The sequence below is a fragment of the Panthera onca genome, chromosome F2, assembly GCF_046562875.1.
Source record: "Panthera onca isolate mPanOnc1 chromosome F2, mPanOnc1 haplotype 2, whole genome shotgun sequence".
Taxonomy (NCBI): Eukaryota; Metazoa; Chordata; class Mammalia; order Carnivora; family Felidae; genus Panthera; species Panthera onca.
This window is the reverse complement of record NC_138356.1, coordinates 39,383,773-39,405,128: the sequence shown is the minus strand read 5'-3', so window position 1 is coordinate 39,405,128 and position 21,356 is coordinate 39,383,773. Positions and strand designations below refer to the sequence as shown.

Sequence of the window (21,356 nt, the reverse complement as noted above, 5' to 3'; positions counted from 1 at the left end):
ATTTCTCCACACCTAGTCCAGTTCATACCTAATAAAAGCAATGGGGAAAATGGTCTATTTTTTCCTTAATGTTTGGACAACTCAAAGCAGCCCAGAAGTCTTTGAAATGATATTTTCCTTTGTCAGCGTGGTCTCTGTGACCCACTAACACTTGCTATTAATTTGATTTTTCAAAAACGATTCTTAAAGGACCTTCCTAACAAGAGGCATTATACTTGCAATACAATGCAAACTGCACTATTCAATTGGAAGTTGCTGGAGAGAGTAGGGCAGTGTGTGGTTGCAGCCACAGCACTGCAGCTTTTTAATATTTTCACAATTTGTCCTTCCTGAAGAAAAGTGAAATCTTGCTCTTAATGCCAGCATTGGATGATGAGCTCTCCCATCGAGGGTGTTAGTCTTCATGTTTGCAGAGAAAAGAGCCCTTCAAAATTGCAAAGAAATACACAAACGTAAGATGCCATTATCATTTATTTTATTGGAAAATAGAAGCTTAGCCAAAAAAAAAGACTCACTTTTTTTCTTTTTTTTAAACATTGAAAAGGGATCACGAGAAAGAAATGCTTCCAATAGGAATGCTGGCCAGTGGTTGTCAGTTTAGGACATTCTTCACTGTCAAATCCTGTTTCTCACTTCTTTGATATGAACATCAGCTGACAGGCACTGAATACGGAGCCTTCTTCATTGAGGTTTTATGCAGGCAACATAGCTCTTCATAGCAAAGCAGTCTGAAAAATTGGCACCTGCAGGATTTGCATGTGAAAAAAACCCCGAGTCAGTTGCATTTTACTGGAGTCTATTACTGTAAGTTATGTAAGTTCAGTGAGAAAAGCTATTTATTGCTGTTTGGGTGTTTAAAAGTTCTTTTGTTTTATGGACACCTTATTCCTCATATAGTGATCCACAGGCTTTATTGATAGCAGAAGCAGGGAGACGTGATCTCTGGCTTCATACAAGTGATTTATTATGGAACGGAGTAATTTTTAACCATGTGCTTACAGAGTGCACTTATAGTCATAGTTAATTTTTTACACGTGGCTTAAAAATGATGAACTTAATACAACTTTCAGAGTCATCGATCAGAAGTTAAATACATAAAATTAAGTGAACATAAATATCCTTTGAAAGCAATCCAGGATTTTAAGTTATGTTCTTTACTAGCAAGTTAAATCTGTAAGAAAAAAATTAAACCTGTCATACGTCTAAACTTGAGGAAAAACGTGCCCCCCCCCACCCCGCACTTGTTAAATTGTCACTTAAGTGCCTTTTAAAAATATCATATTTGACCCTATTTATGCAAAATAATGAACAACGTTAAATCCACTGAAACACCTTTGTGAACCTGGTATTATCCATCACTGGGAATATTTTATCCAGAATAAGTTATTATTACCCAAAGAGACACCTTCCAACTTCACTTTTTTACAGCCATTAATATAAGAGTTCCTAAATAATGTTTAAAGAACAGTGAACATTTTATTAAAGCAAACATTAGTTCAGTTTAATGGAGGTAATTGTAAGTGATAAGACAGAGCAGGTTATCTCTGTGTTGTTTAAACAGAAGGAGCTACTTTGCACCATTTCCAGTGGCCATCTGTAGAAGAGAAGGGTTTGCACCTGTCTGTCCACACTAATTATAGATTAGGGCCAAAGAAATGAAATTCGAGGAGGTTTTCAGCTAATGAAATCCATACTGATTTTATTGTAAATGCGTTTTATGTAAAGAGGGTGATGGTTGAGTTATGAGTGAATAAATCGGTATGTAGCTGCTAGGCACTTGGTTTTGAAGCACAATTCTGCTGCATTAACCTTTGATATTCAAAAAAATAAATAAATAAAAAGGACAAACAACTTAGGCATGGATGCTAGCCTTTGTTTGCCATCCCCAGCTACAATTTAGTGAGTAGCAGTGAGGTTCAGTGTACAATTTAAAAATGTGCTGTAAAGCAGCTTAAATGTTAAGAATATTCTAATGTGTTGAAATGCAGATGAAGAAGGGAGGTTTTGTTTTAACTTAGGTGCGTAAGACATTAGAACATTAGAAAGCTTTTTTTCTTTTATCTGCATTTCTGTTTCACATCCATGAGAAATTAAAGCAAAACGAGTGAGGAATGCGTTCTGCAATGAAAGGTCACATGAATGTCTACCACATCTGTTTATAGTAATTATGAACATAATTAACATAAGAATTACAAATGAAATAATGACAAGCTGAGCAATGAGATATTATGCCATAATGGTCATATGTTGGAATTCTCACATTATAGCACACTAGAATTCACATACTCAAAGAAAGAAAGAAAATGCTAGATTTTTATCTGAATTAATGCTCCCAAACTTATCTGCCTGGGGCAGATGGACTTCTTGCTCTTATAGGAAGGTAACCTATTATTAAGAAAAGAACTAGTTGAAATTAAGATTTCTGGTCTCCAGCTTGGACTTTAAGACAGCTGTGATTATAGAAACCACTTTCTGTTGTACGCTGATTCTGTGATTATACTTCTTGATTATTATATGGCGTTCTTCTTCTTTTTTTTTTTTTTAATTGAACGCTTTGCAGCAAAGTATTTGCTTTGGAAGAGAGTCATGGATTCTTCCCATTTGAGAATTGGTTGATCTTTTCTAGAACTGTGAGCCAAAAGTCAATGAACAAACAAGGTGGTACTAGGAATGCTGTGCATTTACAGAATAAGAACATTGGCAGATTAGGTTTTGCACAGTTTTCTTCCTGCCTTTAGTGTTTGGATGCTTTAAAAAAAAAAAAAAAAAAAGTGAGCCTTTTCTGGGTTTGAAAGTGGGAGTGCATTGTTTTGTTTTTCTAAATAGCATTTTGTCCCCCAAAGAGCTTGTAAAAATGTAGTGGGCATTTGTAAGTTGTATTTGTTCTCTTCCTAGAGTTGTGTTGGTTTTACAGGTATTTGCATGTCGGCTGTGTCCAAATTGATCTAACTAAAATGTAATAAAGAGGGAGGTATGTGTGATTGCGTCTGGTTATTCTGAATGCAGTTTTCTGTAACAGCTAGAGAAAAGGTGAAAGGTGAGCTTTTATGAGAACTCAAATGATACTCCAGAAATCTGTTATTCAACTTAAAACATGTCAGAATGACCGATTTTCACCCATTTAAAGTTCACTTGATTTTGTAAGGTGCCCTGCCAAATGGCTTACTTCCTACACTTGCACCCCTCTCTAACTACTGAGCCTGGCCACTTTTTGAAGATTTATGGAGAAATATTACCTTGTTCTCGTCTCAGTGATAACCACGAGGTTTTCCACATTATTGGATTACTGGAGGATTGTGGCAGACCCCTTTTTATCTGACATTCATTGCATGACAAGATTTTTCACACGTGCCCTTCCCCCCACCTATGTCCAGCTTATTTTCACTTTGCCTTACCTGTCAAATTTTTTCCTAATTCTTTTCTTGGGGTGGGCGCATGGGGTTGGGTGGGAGCATGGGGTTGGGTGGGGGTGGGGGTGGGGGTGGGGGGTGGGGCCCACCACACATGAAACTGGTTTTTGGCAGAGTGTTCTGCAGGGGGGTGGTGATGAAACAATGCCTCTTCTCAAATTTGTCTCTAAGAGACTGTCTTCCTTTTCTGTGTTTTTCTCTACTAAGTAGCCTTATGCTTCCCTCCCTGCTACCGTTTTGTCCCTTTCTATCCAGATCCGTATATAAGCTATGTTATTACCCGGAGTTTCACTGCGGCTGGGGTTACAGTGTATGTCATGCACAATTATGCAGTTTATTGGCTCCTTCATTCTGAACTTGCTCTCTTCATACTGCAGTGAGAGCTTCTTAACCAAGCTTCAGTGCCTTGAAATACAACACAACCAAATACGCCCCCTTCCCCCAATAAAATAACCTTCTTTGCTGCATTATCTGCACTCCATTAAGGATCTGATCAGATGTTCAGATTGTCTGATGGGTGCATTTAAAAGTGAAAAGGGGCTCCCATGGGACTACTCAGGTGTATCTCCCTCCTGACCCTGCTGGGGTGGAGGGTGAACTCTGGTCTGACGGAGGAACATTAGCTCTTGCTTGTTCTCTGATTGATTCTCGGGCTCTGGGTGGGTGAAGAGCTGTGAAGCAGCTCAGGCTGAGATTGATTGCCTCAATTTCAAATTCCCACCTCCAAAATAGACTCTCAGATGTATACATAGGGAACCCCCTCCCCCAACACAATTTCTGGAGGTGGAGCAGGTGTCTAAGTCACCTGTAGCTACCAATCACAAGTGGTCCTTCTTATCACAGGGATGCTGGCTGCACAAGTCTTCTGCTGGGACACTTTCAAGCCCAGGGAAAGACATTTCAGATCTGTGTCCATCTCCATTGGCATGGGTAGGGGAGGGCTGGAATTTAGGAGTGCTGGGGCCCGCAAAGAAAGGGACAAGAACTTCCACTTGAGGTTGGTCTGGAAGACTGCAGTAACTGCTGTGAGGGCTCAAATAGGTTTGTTTTGCAAATTGTGGCAATTCGAATGGAGGTGAGGTGGTGAATGTCTCATTGTTATGCTCTGCCGAAAAGGGGACTCTTGATCCCTTCTGACCTTGACAGAACCTCCAGAACGGTCACAGTCTGGCCCTGGAACCTGGGCGATGCAGTTTGCTAGTCTGCATTCCTCCCTTTTTCTGGGAGGAGGGGGCAGTTTTGGGGATTGTAGGCACCCCCCAGCGCTGGCTGTCACCCTCAGCCAGCGTTGGGGTACCTTGTGCCCACTGGCCACCCCCCCCCCCCCGATCCTGGGGCCTGAGCCCCCACCCCCTCCATCCCTTTTGGTTTCTTCCCTCCAGCCTGTGTCTCTCCCCTCTCCCTCGCTCCCTCTCTCTCCCACTTTTCCTCCCTCTCCCGCTCCGTCTCACACGCACCCTCTGTTTATTTTCCTGCTTCCATCTGGGCCCTGCTGATATTGTAATCACCCTGATGCACGTTGGCTTCTCTCCTCTCCCTCCTGCGCTCACACACTCACTCACACACAATGTGCCATCCTGACAAGCCTTTTACTTCTGATAAGCTCCGATGTGTGTTTAATGAATACAAAGCCGCGGTCTGGGTGCCGCCTCGGCTGCGGCCGCCTCTCCTGCGCTCCTTTGCCAGAAGGTAATCTCCGTGAACGGGGAGGGGAGGCGAGCGGGGAGGAAGGAGGGGTGGGAAGGGGGGGTAGGGGGAGCGGGGAAGCTGCTTTTCTCTTTCCCTCTCTCCCTTTCCAAATGATTCAGAAGTCGATAAGACCAGGAGAAGTGAAGATGTAACATGTTATCTGTCGCTCCTCTTAGCTGGCGGAGAGAATTTACATTTAAAGATTAGCAGAGGGAGAAAGAGAAATCTGCCTTTTGTTGTGTGGGGTTGAGGAGGAGGCATCAGTCCTGGCCTGGACGCTATCTCCCATCACCTCTGCTATCCAGACAGGACTCACCGAGGTGAGATTACCGGAGGGCCTTATCTTTAATTGGGTTTAGTTTTGCCAGTCTGAATAGGTTTAAAGAGACTCGATAAAGGGGGAACAATAGATTATTTATTGACTGAATGCTGAAGCCTTTAGATGAAGAGGGGAGAGAAAAAAGCTGCTTAACAACTTGATTAGTTTATTTTAATTTTTATTTTAAGGTGAGCCTGTCTCTCTTGTGGTGCAGGGAAGGGCCGTGGAACTTAGGCGAAACTGAATGACTTAAATGTCTTATTCTCTCTTCATCCCCCACCCCTCCCCGCTGTCACTACCATCTCCCTTATTTTAACTGGAGTTTCATGTACCCCCTCGGTTTAGGATTGATAAACTGAGCAAAAAGGGTAGTGGCTTTTGGAATTGATCCTTCGTGTTTGGTTTTGTGTGACTTGTTTCGAATGGGTGTTGGATTGATGTTAACGGTGGTGGCTACTTGAATGAGTGAGCAAAGGGAATGAAGGCTACTTTTAATATGCAATTGGTTGATTTTATGGTGTGGTTTCAACATGGTTTGGAGGAAAAAAACATCATTCTGACTCTGTTAGGTAGATTTGTATTTTGGATTTGAAACACGGAGTTTTTTCCTTGGAGTGGGTTTAAAAAAAGAAGAGTGAAAACATGTTTTATTGACTCAAGAGTGTCTTTCAAAAAATTACGGTATCAACTTTGTAATGTTCTTAAAATGGATAAAAGTGAAGAAATTATCGTTTGCCTCCTACACATCATCAACATAGGTGTTTTCATAGGTAAATGTGATCCAGTAACTAAAAGCCTAATTAAAATTTGTTTAAAGCCAGGGGGGGCATGTTTCCTTGTCGAAGGCGGCAGATCGATTGGGTAAGACAATAGAGACCCATTATTTCACTTCCATTGACTGAGCATATTGACATTTCAGGTTTGCTGTTGCCTCAGTGAGCATGATGAAACACTGAAATTCACAGACCAACTGGCCAGAGTGGCACATACATTACCGTATGTCATTTCTGCCTTCAGGTTACCTTATCACCCAGGCAGAATGGGAATGGACAACCCGGAATCCTTCAGAAGGGGTAGAGCTCTTTTGGCTAAGAAACCGACAGGTAGCATGTCTCACGAGCACCTTTAATTTTACCCAGAATGGGGTGTCACAGAGAAACATGGGGAGCACTTTTGTTTAAAAAGCTGAGCTGCAGCCCAGCTATTAATCTTGCACATAGTGCATATAAGGATACCCATTTTCAAGATTGATCTTTACCTGGTCTCAGATAACTCCAGGGAGTAGTTGGTCACATCACCTAGGTGTTTACCAGCTTGTGCTTGGGTATTAGCTGTGCTGCCCCAGTCCGGGGCACTCAGGCATTAGAGCACCTGCTAAATCTGTGTCTATAAAAGAATATGTAAGACCCCTTCCAAAATAGGGCCTGACTTCGACTTTTTTGTTTCCTCTTTTCTTTTGGTGGGTACAAAAGCGAAAATGGGATATATATGTATTTTATGCCCATATACATGGTGTAGACCGTAATCAGTAAAAACAAATATGTGTATATTCCAAGCAGAGGCAGAGAAAATAGTAAGTATTTTCGTTATCTTCTTAGTATAATCTATCCTTTTATACACTTCACAGAGTCTTTGCATAACCCAACTAAGTATTAGGCAAAACTGAGTCAAAGAAATCTGAGTCATACAGAAGTGAATATGGGGAAAAAAGCAGAAGGGACTTAACGTATTTTTTAAAAAGTTCAATGAAAATATAAAACTATCGTGAATATGCTTTATACACAGCAATTGTTGCCATCAAGTAGGTGACTGATGCCCTTTGCAGTGTTTAGAACAAAACTAGTCCTTTATACCATTTTCATGAAAATGTTAGGTTTCTATTTGATCAGCAGGTGCTGTTGAGATGAAAGCCATGTGTAAATTTTCAGAAGGCCAAAAGTGTCAATTCAGAAAAGGAAAGTGATAAGAGAAAATGCAATCAGTTTTCCTGTTTTCAATTTGTGCAGGATTTGAAGAGCTGTTTTGTTAAACCGCTGCATCTGCTCCAATATGAATATTGAGCCACTTCCACTAAAAATAACAGCCTATAATTTGGAAGCTACTGCAGCCTTTTGTTAGTGTGAGTGGGTTATTTAAAAACAAAAAAACAAAAAAAAAAATTAAAAAAAAAGACAATTTTCTATTCTGACAATCTCTTGCCTCATGTGCATTTTCATTTGTTGGCACTTTTAGCCTCAGCAGATAAATGGTATTATGCAATTAGGACCTTATCTTGTTTGACTGTGAAAGAGGTTTCCATAGGTGAAAATCCTGGTAATATAAAAAGGGTTCACACAAAACAAAATTTGTTTTTAAATAATCTGCTTAAATATAGTTATTTAAGTTGAGATACCTGTTCCTTGCATTCTCCAGTACTACAATTTTTAACTTGCTGCTGACTGTTATAACAAAGTTAACACTATTCCGTTGCATACTGAGCATTCTGTGATTTATTTCACCTTTAATATACCTGCAAATGTAAGTTTAAACTAATCAGGGATATTTTACCTAACAGGGCTTTCAGAATCATTTTTTTCATGCTTAAATAAAATGATTAAATTATGCTTGAGTGCCTGCATACAAAAGGTTTAGCTTCTATAGTACTGCTAATCAAATAAGTTTTATGGACAGGGAAAGCACCACATTAGAGAAAAATTGGATGCATTCTACCAGTGACATTTCTAGGAGAGACAAGTTCTTTTTAAATCATCTAATATTAATTAAGAAAACTCTCACACATCTTAAATAATCATAATAAAAATAATAGTTCATCCCTTTAATAAGAAAACGAATGGCACTGCTCTCCATGTAAAACTGGGCATAGAGAATTAAGGTAGGAGGGAGACTGATGACATTTGGATCGGGTTCAGTATTGACTCTGTCCACAACAGCTCTTGGCTTGACTTGAGGCTAGAGAAATTGGTCCAGGTGGAGACGTGATCACTCCATAGACTCAGTTAGAGCTATGGCTTGACACTTGAATGGCCAGACACACTCTTCACAGTTAAGCTCAGAGTATCTCCAGAATGGACTAAGGGGAAGACGGACATGGGGACACAGTAGTAGGATGGATATTAACAAAGGCGGCATTTCTTCTGCAATGCCTGCTCAAAAGAAGAGGTAGGAGAGGTGTTGAGTGTGTGTACCTGTGATCACATGTATGTAACCAGCCAAAGAATAATGCTTTTAAGAAATGTCATTTCCAGTTGGATGCCAAAGTGTGGCAAATCTTTCAGAGACCTGGGCAGCCATGGGGGTGTATTCCCTGGTACAGCACCAAGTTCTTTGCCCCTCTCAAGAAATGGTATTGAATCACATATCAGTATAAGAAAGAAACGTGTCTGCGTTAGGGATGTGATCTTGTCACAAGTTGTTTTGTGCTGAAGCCACCTTCGGCGTTGAAGCCTCTGTACCTTGTAAGGCGTCAACAGGGGGAAGCTTCTTGTGACTCTTCAGAATGGTCATGCTTTATAAAGTGGCTCTTACATCGGAGCCACTGATAAAGCAATGTGCCACGGTTGAGGTTGAAGGCATGAGACCCTCCTGTTTGCCAGAGTTGAAAACGGTCAGTGCTGCTGAGAACCACTAGCAATTTCACTGACTGTGAGGGATCTACTTACAAACAAAACAAAACAAAACAAAAACTGCTTTGATAGCTCTAATTGAGATTACCTTATAATACAATTCCTGAGGGAATAGAGCAGGCATTTGTTTTGGAGATTTCACATTGGTCAAGCTCTCTAAAGCAAATCACCAGTTGAGTGAATAGGGCCTTTCGAATATAGATCTTGTCGGATGAGGACACAGATGTAGAAATTTCCCATTTGTCCCACAGTCGCAGCAGCTCTAAGTACCTTAGGGAATGTGATTGACTAGATTCATTAATTTTTCAACAGCTGGGTCCTAGACCACTTCTGAGTGTGCACTGACCAACCACCTAGTTGTTGGTCTTGGGAGAGAGAAGAACTGACAAATATTAGAGATCTGCTGTGAGCCTAGGGTTAACCTTCCCATACATTGTCATTACTGACTTTAAGTCAATTATAAACCAGCCTATCACTTCATTTCGAACACTTTGGAAATGTCTTAGTGGCTCTTCTGGCTAGACCTTTTGCCTTAATATGGAAACCCGAGATTTTCTTGTGTCTCCCAACTTTATCACCTGCTTTGTTCCCAAGTTTGAATAATTAGAGGCTTATTTTCTGAATACATGGCTTAATATGCTTCTCAGCAGCCACGATCTGTGCACCCATTGTTTTCTTATGCCCTCACCCCAGCCTAGGAATCAGAGTTGGCTACTAGCTGATAGACATCCTTGGATATGCCCAAGTGTTTGCCAGTCTGTATCCCTCAGTACCTCCTAATCCAGGCTTTTCCCTTACTAAATTGTGTTCCCTTGTCCTGCACCACACCAAAGCCAAGAGGAATCAGGTTGTTATTCCCTTTATTGATCTCTGGAGCTCTCTTCTGCCCAATGTCCCTCATCCCCGAGGCTTGGCCCATCACACTTGACCACACTTGGTCATACTGTATTTTGATCTCTACATCTTCTACTTGGCCAGGTCCAACTTCCCAGTCATTTCTTAAGAGGAGAGGGATTCTGCACTATTTGGAGTGTGCAGCTATAGTTGTGTGCTGTAAAACGCTCTGTATTATAAAAAGAAAGATATGGTGTGTACATTCCCCTGACGGATGGGTAAACTGGATTTCCCTTTCCAGCTCAGTCACTGTTTTGCTGTGTAGCGCGGGATGCATTCCAGCCTTCAGGTGAATTCTTCAGAAGTAAGATGAAGGGCAGATTCAGTGTTCCTTAGGCTTCTCAACTCTCTCATGTATGAGTTTGCGTGTGATGCTGAGAGGAGACTTTTAAGAATTTCCCATGGTTAGGTGAATGAAAAAATTTCTTAATTTTTCATTTGGAGCTGGGGGCGCATCTCCCCTCCATATGGCTGGGAAATAGAATCAGTGTAGAACATCATTATCTCCTCACTCTTCTCCATTGAAAAGAAGTGGCATTGAGCACAGGGAGACGTTTTTTCCACAGCCATCCTGGATCTCAGATGACTGTCTAAAATTTTAGTTGTTACTCTACCTTTTTAAGAGGTGAATGATGGAGGAATGAGTCTGTTTATGCGGTGAGAAGGAATTAAATATTTCAGGTTTTGCTCAAGGAGAACAGCCTTTATGCTTTTACCTCATGGCTGCCGGACAAGATGAACTTGGTGCTTGGGGGCAGGAGTGAGGGGCTAGGAGCTAAACCATGGTGGTGATTAGTTGTGCTTACTAGGCATGCGCCGTATCCCGCTGTCTCAAGGTGTGGACTTAAGTCACTTGGAAATTTAGAAGGTGACCTCTATAAACCATTTTTGGAGAGAATTTGGTAAGTAACAGCTTCCTTAAATGAACAAGGGCACATTATCATTTGGTTAGGAGTCAGTTCTTAACTAAGACTGAAGTTACCCTATTTGTATTGTCTGAAGAAACAGTCTGCTGTTGGTTTTAAATGCCCAGTTATTACCAATAACACTTTGATTTCATGCTGTAGTTTTTCAACAGTTTAGGCATTATTAGAAGTTTAAGCCTAATTTGTGAAATTGTCAATGAGGGAACTGGGCTGGATTTCTTTGGAACTTAGGAGCTATGGCATTCCCGTACTTACGATTTGATGAAGGAGAGCACTTTGTCATCATCCAGGATGGCAGTAGAAACTTCTGCTGCTTACTAGGAATATCTGCAATTGGCAGGACTTGGAAGTTTGTTAGCAATGGAAGCCACGAGAATTAGTTTCGCTTCACTGGTTGTAGAAGACTTTTGTGTTGGCATTCGGAGTTCAGTGGGAGGCCAAATTGAAGTGATTTTGCTTTTCTTCTTTTGGCCACCAAGGAGAATGCCTTAAAAGTATGAGCTCTTGGTTGGTACCTCACTTGACTGGATTGGTCATTGCATCAGAGAAATAATAGAGAAAATGTCATGAGATGTCATGGCAGTTTGTCTAAAGAAGCGCGAGAGCTAGGTGGCCGCTAATCATAGGAGAGGAAACAGTGCGAGCGCAGCGATGGGCTAGAGGTGGTCGGTAGAACACGGGGAGGGAAAACTAGCTGTCTGATGCTATTATGAAGAGTATTTGAGAAGCCTTTGCCACCAGACCTTGTGGGGAGTGCCCCTGTGCCACTCAGGTAGGGGATCGGAGAGATCTTAGGAAAGAAGGTAGGTCGTGGGACCTGCAAATGCTGGGGTACAGTTGTGGTGCCAGGGAACCAGCACAGCAGAGTCGCAGAGAGCATTGCAGATGCACATCCGGTTGGGCAGACCGAGTACCAGCACCTGGAAGGTCATCCCCCAGTGGATGCTGCACGTGTGGTGCAAGTTGCACCTCAAATGCAAAGTCTTAGAAAGTCGGTTGGTCCGTGTGGTTAAAACGAGATGTACTGTGCCCCGTTCCCTAACCTCAGGATCTAGGAAGATGTGAGCTGTAAGACAGGTCATGAAAGACTGCTAGTTTATTTCCTGAATCTATGCATATGTTATGTACACAGTGATGAGCAAACACAGCTGGGAAGAACAGCAGATGATATTGGGACTGGAAATGTGGTGTTTATCAGACTGACATAGTAATCCTTGTTTCCCGTGAAAGTGTTCTTTTTAAGTGACGGTTAGGATTCTGTAACTTTTACCATGTGTCAGACAAGTATTCTCGACTACCTTTTGCGTACCTGTCACACATTCTCATTCTCATCTCTAGCTGGGTTTATTTAGAAATGAGGATTTGGCCAAATGTGGGTTTGACCTCTGATGGGAAGCAAACATGGACCATAAATTCTCATCCTTTTATTGAATAAGGATAGGTAGGTCCATTCAGGTCTAAATGGAACATAGATGTGATCAGTCTCCATCGACTTGTCCAAAAGTGAGCCTGGATTTGGCTAGAGGCAGTAGGTATAAAATATCAGAGGACAATATAAATGAAAGAGCAGTAAAATGAGCAACCCATTAAACCTAATTCTCCTATTTTTTAAAAAAACTGTTTATTTATTTTGAGAGAGAGAGGTTTCATGAGTGGGGGAGGGACAGAGAGAGAGAGAGAGAAAGAGAGAGAGAGAGAGGGAAAGAGAGAATCCCGAGCAGGCTCCATGCTGTCAGCGCAGAGCCCGACTCGGGGCTTGATCTCACGAATCCTGAGATCATGACTTAGGCTGAAATCAAGGGTGGGACGCTCAACTGACTGAGCCCAGGGGCTCCCAAATTTTCCTATTTTTAAAGAAACACATAGGCTCTTTGGGGAGTCCTAGTAATGACCCCTTTTAGATTATCTGAAAGAAAATTAAAAATTCACTCTGGCTTGTCAGTTGGGAGTAATAAATTGCTAAATATTTAATGAATGCCTGCTATGTGCAAAATGAGGTGGTAGGTATCCATGAGTGGGTGTCCATGAGTGGGTATACATGAAACTCAGTGCGTGCTCACGTCCCACTGAAGATAGACCCACTCAGGTCAAAGAAAAACTGCTACCTAAGTTGGTGAGCCTTCGTGACTTAACCGATTAAATGCACCAGTAAATTAGACTATTTTTTTGGGGGGGGGGGCGCGAGTTGGAATTTCACCTCGTCTTAAAACAGGATTTATCAAAGTGAAGTCATCACAATGGGATTCTGAGCAGTTACAAAGTAGGGATGTGGAGTACAGAAACCCAGATGTGGGAGAGGCTTTCGGAGGACTAACGGGGTGGGGTAAGTGGGGCTGGAGAGAGAATAAATTAAAGAACGTGGCTGTGTCAAAAAGGACCCATGGGTGATGATTGGGAAATAAACAGATCATAAATGTCTTGGGTGTGAAGCATTTTGATTTAAGCTTTATCTTCTGAGCAAGCCAGAAGTTTTTAAAACTGTGTCCTCGGGGTGGGACGGGGCACGAAGGCTGCCCGGCCCGGGTTCAGACCCTTTTATTTGTCTTAGCATCGTGAAACCAGAAAGATTCTGCTTTTACAACAAATTGCTCTATATGTTAGATTTCTCTGGCTGGACTTCTTTTGGACAAAGGGCGCCATGGGGAAACAGATCTCACAAAAGCCAAAGTAAAAACAAAACAAAAAGTCGTGCTAGGTAAGGCGAAACCATGGACCCGGGTGAGGTCGCGTTTCTCAAGAGCTGGTCCGACACTGACCAGTCGGACGGATCAGAGTGGAGGAATGACTGGAGGCGAACCAGCCAGGAAGCCGGTGGCAGCAACTCAGATTTTAGATGTTGTAGCAGGATGATCAGGATTGGGTCTGTAGGACACAAAGGAGGAGGCAGATGGATGAGGCATTGCAAAGGAATAATCATTAGAAGTTGGATATAGGGGTGAATTTAGAGAACTTGCATTATGTGTCCAGTGCATTTCTCTGGCCAGAATTTAGAATCACTCCGGTGGTTTAAGGAGAAGCTTCTCTACTCCTCACAGACACCGAGTGTCATGTGACTCAGAGTCTCAGCCTCCAGAGAGAAGCCTCAGAGCCCAGGGGTGTATCCCTGCCCCAGGGATTCCTGTGGTCTAGTTCCTTGTGGAAAATGGTGACAGGGCTGTGAAGTGATAGGTGTTCCTTCCAGAGTGGCTGTCGCATGGAGGATGTTTATTGATCTCTCTGGGACTTGGCTCCCTTCTGTGCTTTGGCTTCTTGCATGAATTTTAATCCGTTCTGAGATCCCTTCCGTTTCGTAGGTACCTCTGGGCCATGCGGGGTTATAAGAAGTGGTGAGGTGGGTTGGGTCAGACTCTTAACTTTCTAGCACAGCAGCCTACCTATTTGACATTTCTCGAACACCAAACTTGTATTTGCAGGATAATTTGTGAAACTTCATTCAACTGTAATGTTACATAGAGGAGAAAAGACAGGGAAACAGAGAGGAAGGAGTCAGGAAGAGGCCCTGAAAGAGCCGAAGCATGACTTTGTGGGGACACACTCCCTGGGAGGGGAAGTGAGAGTTACTTCAACCCTCGTTACTTGACAGTTATTTGAACCCACATTCATTCATTCAGTACCCCAGTCGTCTGTAGACCAAATAATTTCATGCGATAACATTTTCAGATACACTTTAAAAGAACAAAAACGTGTTAAAACTTTACTGAGTTACTAGAAACTTGTCTTTATGTGCTTTACGACCAGCAGATAGTAAACACAATACTATTATATGAAGGACCACAATTTTTTGTTTTAAAATAGAGGCCTCACATGGGAAAAGTAGAGGAATCCCTTTTGCATGTGAAAGGGCAGTATTGAATCCTTAAGATTAAGTTGCTTGCAAATCATCTTCCCTGTTTAAGGGATTTTAGTTATTGAAAGAAACAACGGGGAGCGTGGGTGGCTCAGTCGGTTGAACGTCCTACTTTGGCTCAGGTCATGATCTCATGGTTCATGGGTTCAAGCTCTTCATCGGGCTCTGTGCTGTCAGCACGGAGCCTACTTCAGATCCTCTGCCCCCCCCCCCCCCGTGCCCCTCCCCCGCTCACTCTCAAAAATAAACAAACATTTAAAAAAAAGAGAGAAACAACAACAAAAATCTACCAATTTCAGCACTTTTAGGTCTGGGTTCATCAAGATAATGTTACTTTGGGGTCTTTCACCTTGTTTTGTCCAGAATCATTTAATTTGAAAATATACTGGTAGTTCTCTTTTTACTTTTTGAACTTTAACCAAATTTGTAGTTTGTGGTTTTGTTATAAAATCTCTCGGAGTGGAATTTTGTAAGACTTTTTTCCTCTGTTGTCAACTGTGCTTGATAAGAATTAATCACCGGCAGTCAGAAAAGGACTTCAGCATAAAAATCAATCTATAGTGCTTAAAAAAAATGAAACCAACTTACATGTGTTGATGTGGAATCATTCCTGAGATATATTGTGAAGTGGGAGAAGCCGGGAGCAGAACATTATGTGCCATATGCTACATTTGTCCAAAAGAATATGCATACACTTCTCCTTGCAGAGATATGTACCAGCATCTGACAACAGGAGTTGCTTTGGGGAAGAAAGTGGGGCCCAGGCATGGTGATTGAAAGGAGATTTTTTTGTTGTATGTCACCTTGGTCCTTTGAGCCTTTTTGCAAATCTTGTACGTGTTTCACTCACTGTAAAGTTAGAGATTGCAGCATCAGACCCGGATTGGCTGGTTCTGGGACTCTGTCCTTCTGGGGGAAAGTCATGCTTCTGTCTTCCCTGCCAAAAGGCAGTGGAGTGTGGAGGGGAAGCGGCCCAGCTTCCAAGTGCCGTCCTACTTGGTGAATCTCCTTCTACTCCCCCCTGTTCATCTGGAAATCATTCTCATCTGGATAATCATGGCATGACCTCATAAGGTTGTCATGAGAATTACATGAGGTGTTATGTATGGAGCATAACTGTTAATAAAGACTTGCTTATTCTTAGAACATGACTTGGCCTCTTTGGAACTGCCCATCACGATTCTCGAAACCCCCTGTAGGACCTTCTCTTCTCTCCACATGACCCTTCTCAGTCACCTTGCTTCAGCAAATCCTTAAAAGACCATCTAGCCCTATTTGATGTCTGGGGATATAGAGATGTTCAAGGCATACAACACTCTGATTTGCTAGACCTTTCTCACTTCAGCCTTCATTAAGACCCATTTTCCAGGGAAAACACTTTGTCATCTCCTAAGTCTCAATGAAACCACTTTCAGAAGACTTCATGATATCTCTTCCTCAAACACTGGGTTTGTCACATCCAACTCTTTGCTACTGTCCGTCTGATTCAGACTTGTCTGCTGGTTGTTTGTAAGTCTGGGACAATTGGGGTACTATTTGATGCTTTGTTAAGTAAATTTGTTTTGAAAACTTATTTCTTGAACTCAAGTTACATACTTGGTACCGTCCTGAAATAGTTCATTGCTAAGACCTAGAAATCTTTGATTTCAACCACATGTTGTTTCTCTCCCAGTTTCTATCTCGGTCCCCTTTCATTGTGTTCTCTTATCATAGAATGTACAATTTATTGCTGCTGTATTTTGGCTTGTAAGTTTCTGCAACCAAAAAAACAATACAACCCCATCAGCTCTAGTCAAACTGCACTTGCATATTCATATGTGCACATCTTAACCCATTTTATTTTATTTTGTTTTATTTATTTATTTATTTATTTATTTATTTATTTATTTTTACCCTGAAGTTCACAAGTGTGCTTTCTGTAAAGGGTGAACTCCCTGAATTGTAAGGAAAATGCTGTGTGTAGGGATGCATTTGTGAGCTGAAACTGTCCCTTTGGTCAGGGACACAACAGGGCTAAAAACCATGTTAGTGGCTCCCAGCTTCTCTGCTCCCAGATGCCCCCCACATTATCGCTTTCTCTCCTTTGGCTGCCCAGGGCTGCTGTTTTCTGGGCAGATTCACGGGCTGAGGACTTTCCCTCTGAGTAACCTACCCTGGCCGCCTACCCCCCCCCCCCCCATCTTATCTTTTCTGACGTTGTACGGGATCCCAACTGCTCTGCTGCTCGATGAACTAGACTTACAACTAGGGAGGGTACTGGATAGGATAACAGGTCCATCTCCCCCCAAGATTCTGGGACTCAGAATGCGGAAGCGAGTGAAAATACCACTTTTTCCTTCCAGGTAACGTTTTCACTTGAAGACATCATTTCAGAAGAGCAGCCTTCTGTTCCTTCACGCAGGTGGCTGAGCAATTTCAGGCAGATATGCTTGCATGGTGGTGGGAGGGGACTGGAGGTCTTCACAGAATGAGGTTCACATACCATCTTACTGAGTCCTCACCTGGGAATGAACTCATTTCCTAAATCACTCCTAGAGGCTTTTACCCGTGCCCCAGGTCACCCCGCATGTGTGCTGGGGCAACGTCGGAACCTAGGTTTTCTGATTTCCGCACTGCTCTGTTCTAGGACTCACTGTCACTCTCCTCAAGTCTTCAAATCCTACCACCTAGGAGTTTTCCCCATGAACAGGGCCAGCCACCCAGACTGCAGGTGGGAAAGATACTAAAGTTCAAATGGAAAATTATCAAGATTTAGGACTGCTCTTAGAAAAGTTACTGTTTAGAGTGTAACAAATACCACTGTTTTGTGAGTTTCTGAGGTGGGGCGTGGGGAGGCAGGAAAGAGAGAGAAGGAGGGGAGGGAGATGTTAGCTGATGGGGAACAGCAGGAAGCAGATCACGTTTGCAGCCGGACTCTTGTAGATCTCCTTTTCGATGTGTGTGACCATCTACCCTGAGTGCAGATACTTTTCAGAGTTCTGTTTTTCTTTCACGTGAAAGTTGCCAGCATGGAACAGATGCCTTTATTTGGAGAAACCAGTCTTTGGAAGTAATTGGTTCTCTCTCCTTTTATCCCCCAGAGATGATCTTCCACAGATGAAATTAGATGGGTAAAAAAAAAAATTTTTAATCAAAAATATCAGTTTGTGGTTATTTTTTATTTTTCACTGTAAAATGTTTTAGGACCTGCGGTTTAATTCCACATTTTTTGGAACTGTTGACTGATCATAAATATTTTTATCACTATTCGTACAGTAGTGACTTTCAGAAAGGAAAACTTATGGTCGAACTAGATCATTTTTGAGTAGTGACCTAATGCTTTTATTTTAATGCTTGAAACCATCGTATTAAAATAGGTAACACCAGCTTTCTACTATCAAATGATGGGATCTGAGCACATGAGATAAAACAGTGCTTGCACTAGGGAGGCCAAGATAGGCACTTTCTAGTATTCTCTCTCACCTTCGTATCATCCTGGTAAGTTAGATATTACTATCCCACTTTAGAGATTTACATCTGAAGCTTGGAGAGGTTAAGTGACACGTTCAAGGTCAAATAGCGGATAAGTGTAAAAGCTGGGAGTCCAGGCCACCAGAGCACGCATACAATGGGCTTCAAAGTGGTCAGCGTGTGTAGGCCACAGTCATTTTAGGATATTTTGTTTTATTGAAAATGAAATTAGATCTGTAACACAGGAGATATTTGAGAGCTTCCTGGTATTTAAAATTGCCTTGTTCGTTAACTTGTGGGTCATCCTACATTGTCGATTTGACTAAAAATAATCATAGCTGGGGTGCCTGGGTGGCTCAGCCAGTTAAGCGGCCAACTTCAGCTCAGGTCACGATGTCGCAGTTTGTGAGTTCGAGCCCCGAGTCAGGCTCTGTGCTGACAGCTTGGAGCCTAGAACCTGCTTTGGATTCTGTATCTCCCTCTCTCTCTGCCACTCCCCCTCTCATACTCTGCATCTGTCTCTCAAAGTAAGTAAAAGTTAAAAAAAAATAAAATAAAAAATAAATCATAGCTTAGTCTCCTGCCTTCTGGTTAATACATGTTGTAAAATAATATTTGAAGGATTTAAAAATAATCCTTTATCACAATATAAGAAAAAGGGCTTGAAGATAGACGAGATAGTATTTGATCATCATTTATTCCTTTGCTCACTCAGCCGATGCTGAGTGAACACTTTCTGTGAGCCAGGCACTGTGCTAGGCGCTGGGTATGAAGACTGGAGTAAATACAGCCCCCTTCCCTCGTGGCCCTTGCGATAGAATGAGTAAAGTCCATCAGGGTGGGTTTGAAGGCATAAAGAGAGAGAATAAGGTGAGATCTCTTTCTAGTAGCAGGAAACTCAGTTGGTAAACACAGTTGGGAGCTAAGTCTATGTGTAAAAACTGCTAGAGTGCATTTACTCCTAGAGCTTGTATGGACTTAGGCTGAAGTTCTTAATCATGGTGTCCTACTGCTCTCAGTGTGTGGCCTCACAGCCCAGGATGCCCTGGGTGATTCCCATCTAGGCCTATGTACGTGCAGTACTGGTGGGAATGGGCTCAGGTGAACGATGGCAGGCAAAGGTTGCCCAGCCAATATGGATCATAAATGCCCTTACGGTTAAAGGAGAGAAGGTGATCATAGGTCCAGGAGTGGTCAGGGAAAGGTTGATGAAGGCCACAGGAATTGAATTGGGCTTTATAGCATTTCACTAGGGGGATTTCATTTGTTTCATTCTTTTTATTTGGGCTACTGCTATGTGCCAAGTACAGTTTTAAGTATGGGAGAAAGAGCAATGAGCAAAACACACAAGACCACCGCTTTCCGAGAGCTTATAGTTTGGAATGGGGGAGGGAGACAAGTAATAAAGATGTTAATAAAATTATTCCACATAGTGTTAAATGCAATGATGGCAACTAAAAATCAGGGTCGGAGAGGATAATGAGGGTGCTGGTGGTATTGTTGAGACTTTATTTTGGGTGGTTGGAAAATCATCTCTGAGAAGGTTGTACTTGAATGAAACCTTAGTCTTTGAAGGAGCCGGGCATATGCAACAATCTCTGGAATGAGGCCTGAGGTCGATGGACAAAGCCATAAAGATGAGACAATGGATTATATGGGGGGGGGGGGGTTACCCCACAAAGAGCTCCACCCTTACAGGGCATGGTCGGAACAGGGGCTGAAAGGTGTAGGGTTAGTGCCAAATTATGGAGGGTCTTGAGTAGCAGAATGGCACAAGACTAAGGACTATGTTTTTCTACATGTGTCTCAGGGGATGAGTAGTTAGGACAGAGGAGGAGAATCTGCATGAGTTTGTCATGGAAGCTTAAGGAAAGCTGGTGCTGTGATGAACGACACTCAAATAACATAATGTCCCAATCACTTCCTGTTGGACACTGAGCGTCGTCCTGAAGTGCAGCATGCACGGTCCTTGGTTGACCACTTCAGATTAGGGGGTTATAGGAGGATTTGTCCTGCAAATGAGATCATGGAGGCTTTGACAAAGGTAAGCTCCCATCCAGTGTCAGGGACTGTACTTATTAAGGTGATAATTAAGTCAGATATGATAGAACAGGTTCCTTTTGTGATAATTCCCCTTGGAATACAAAACTAATGGTGTTTTTATTAATGCGAACGGACAGTCTTTATTATTATAAAATCTTTTTATGAAAGGAAAGAGAAAAGTTAAGGTCTGACTCAAGCCAGGTTGATAGAGAAGTGTGTTTAAAAAGGTTCATTTGTGGAATAACTATACGCATATTATTTACTAAAGGAAAAATTACCCCAAACGTTGATATAATTCTCTAGAGAAATGTATTTAGGCAGTGAAGGGATTCCTGGCAGTGACTGAGAAGCACCGTAATGGAGAACTGCACTTGGTCTCTTTTGAGGTTGATTCTGATGTGTTGTAGTCTTTACATCCTATTAAATTTTTGAAAGATAAACTGATACAAGAATGATTTGCCAAGGCTAGCAACTCTTCCTTTTAAAACCTTGGCTCGGTGTACACGCCGAAGGGATGGGGGAGTAAGATAAAAGCATTATAAATATGAGGTTAACTGAATTCAAATAGAAGGTTCTCTCAAGTTATTGCATTCCTTAGAAAATAAATACATTGCGCATATGGTTAAGATTGATCAAAAAAGTATTCTGTATGCCAGTGATTACATTCCCATCTGTGATTAAGGTTTTCTGTCTGCATCTGGTTTTCGCATTATATTTCTGTAACAAGAATCCTTTATATAGCAGAGTTCACTTTCTGTATTTTCTATTAGCTCCAGCTTGAACTACTGCACGGATCGTAGATTTACACATGTGGTTTTCATTACTTCATACCATTGAGAAAAAGTAATATTTGTTTGGGAATGTATGTTTTCCACAATTTCCATGGTAATACAACATGTTGAGCCTTTTTAATAACACTCTTGTAGAACTACAAATTGTTTGAGGCATTCTACTCTTGGTGGAGCTTAGCTTTTAAACTTTTCTCAGTGTATGTTCCCCTCATAATGATGTATAACAAATTTGAAAGCTGAGGATCTGAACAAAGCAACGGTTAAAGATAAAGAAATTTTCCTCTGATTCGCAGGTGATACAGTCTTTAGTGTGGCATATGTATCACAGATATCTGGATGTATATTTCATCATGTTCAGTGCCAT

At 41.9% G+C, this 21,356-nt stretch overlaps 1 protein-coding gene across 4 annotated transcripts in view; it reads left to right on the top strand.

Moving 5' to 3' along the window:
• Positions 1-21,356, top strand: part of RUNX1T1 (RUNX1 partner transcriptional co-repressor 1) — a 139,937-nt gene that overhangs the window by 2,898 nt on the left and 115,683 nt on the right. Inside the window, exon 1 of one of the 4 annotated variants that reach the window (XM_060610887.3) lies at positions 5,258-5,419. The exons of the other annotated variants lie outside the window; for them this stretch is intronic. The gene's annotated coding sequence lies outside the window, so the exon portion shown is untranslated. Of the gene's footprint in view, positions 1-5,257; positions 5,420-21,356 lie in introns of those variants that run through there. 4 annotated transcript variants of the gene reach the window in all.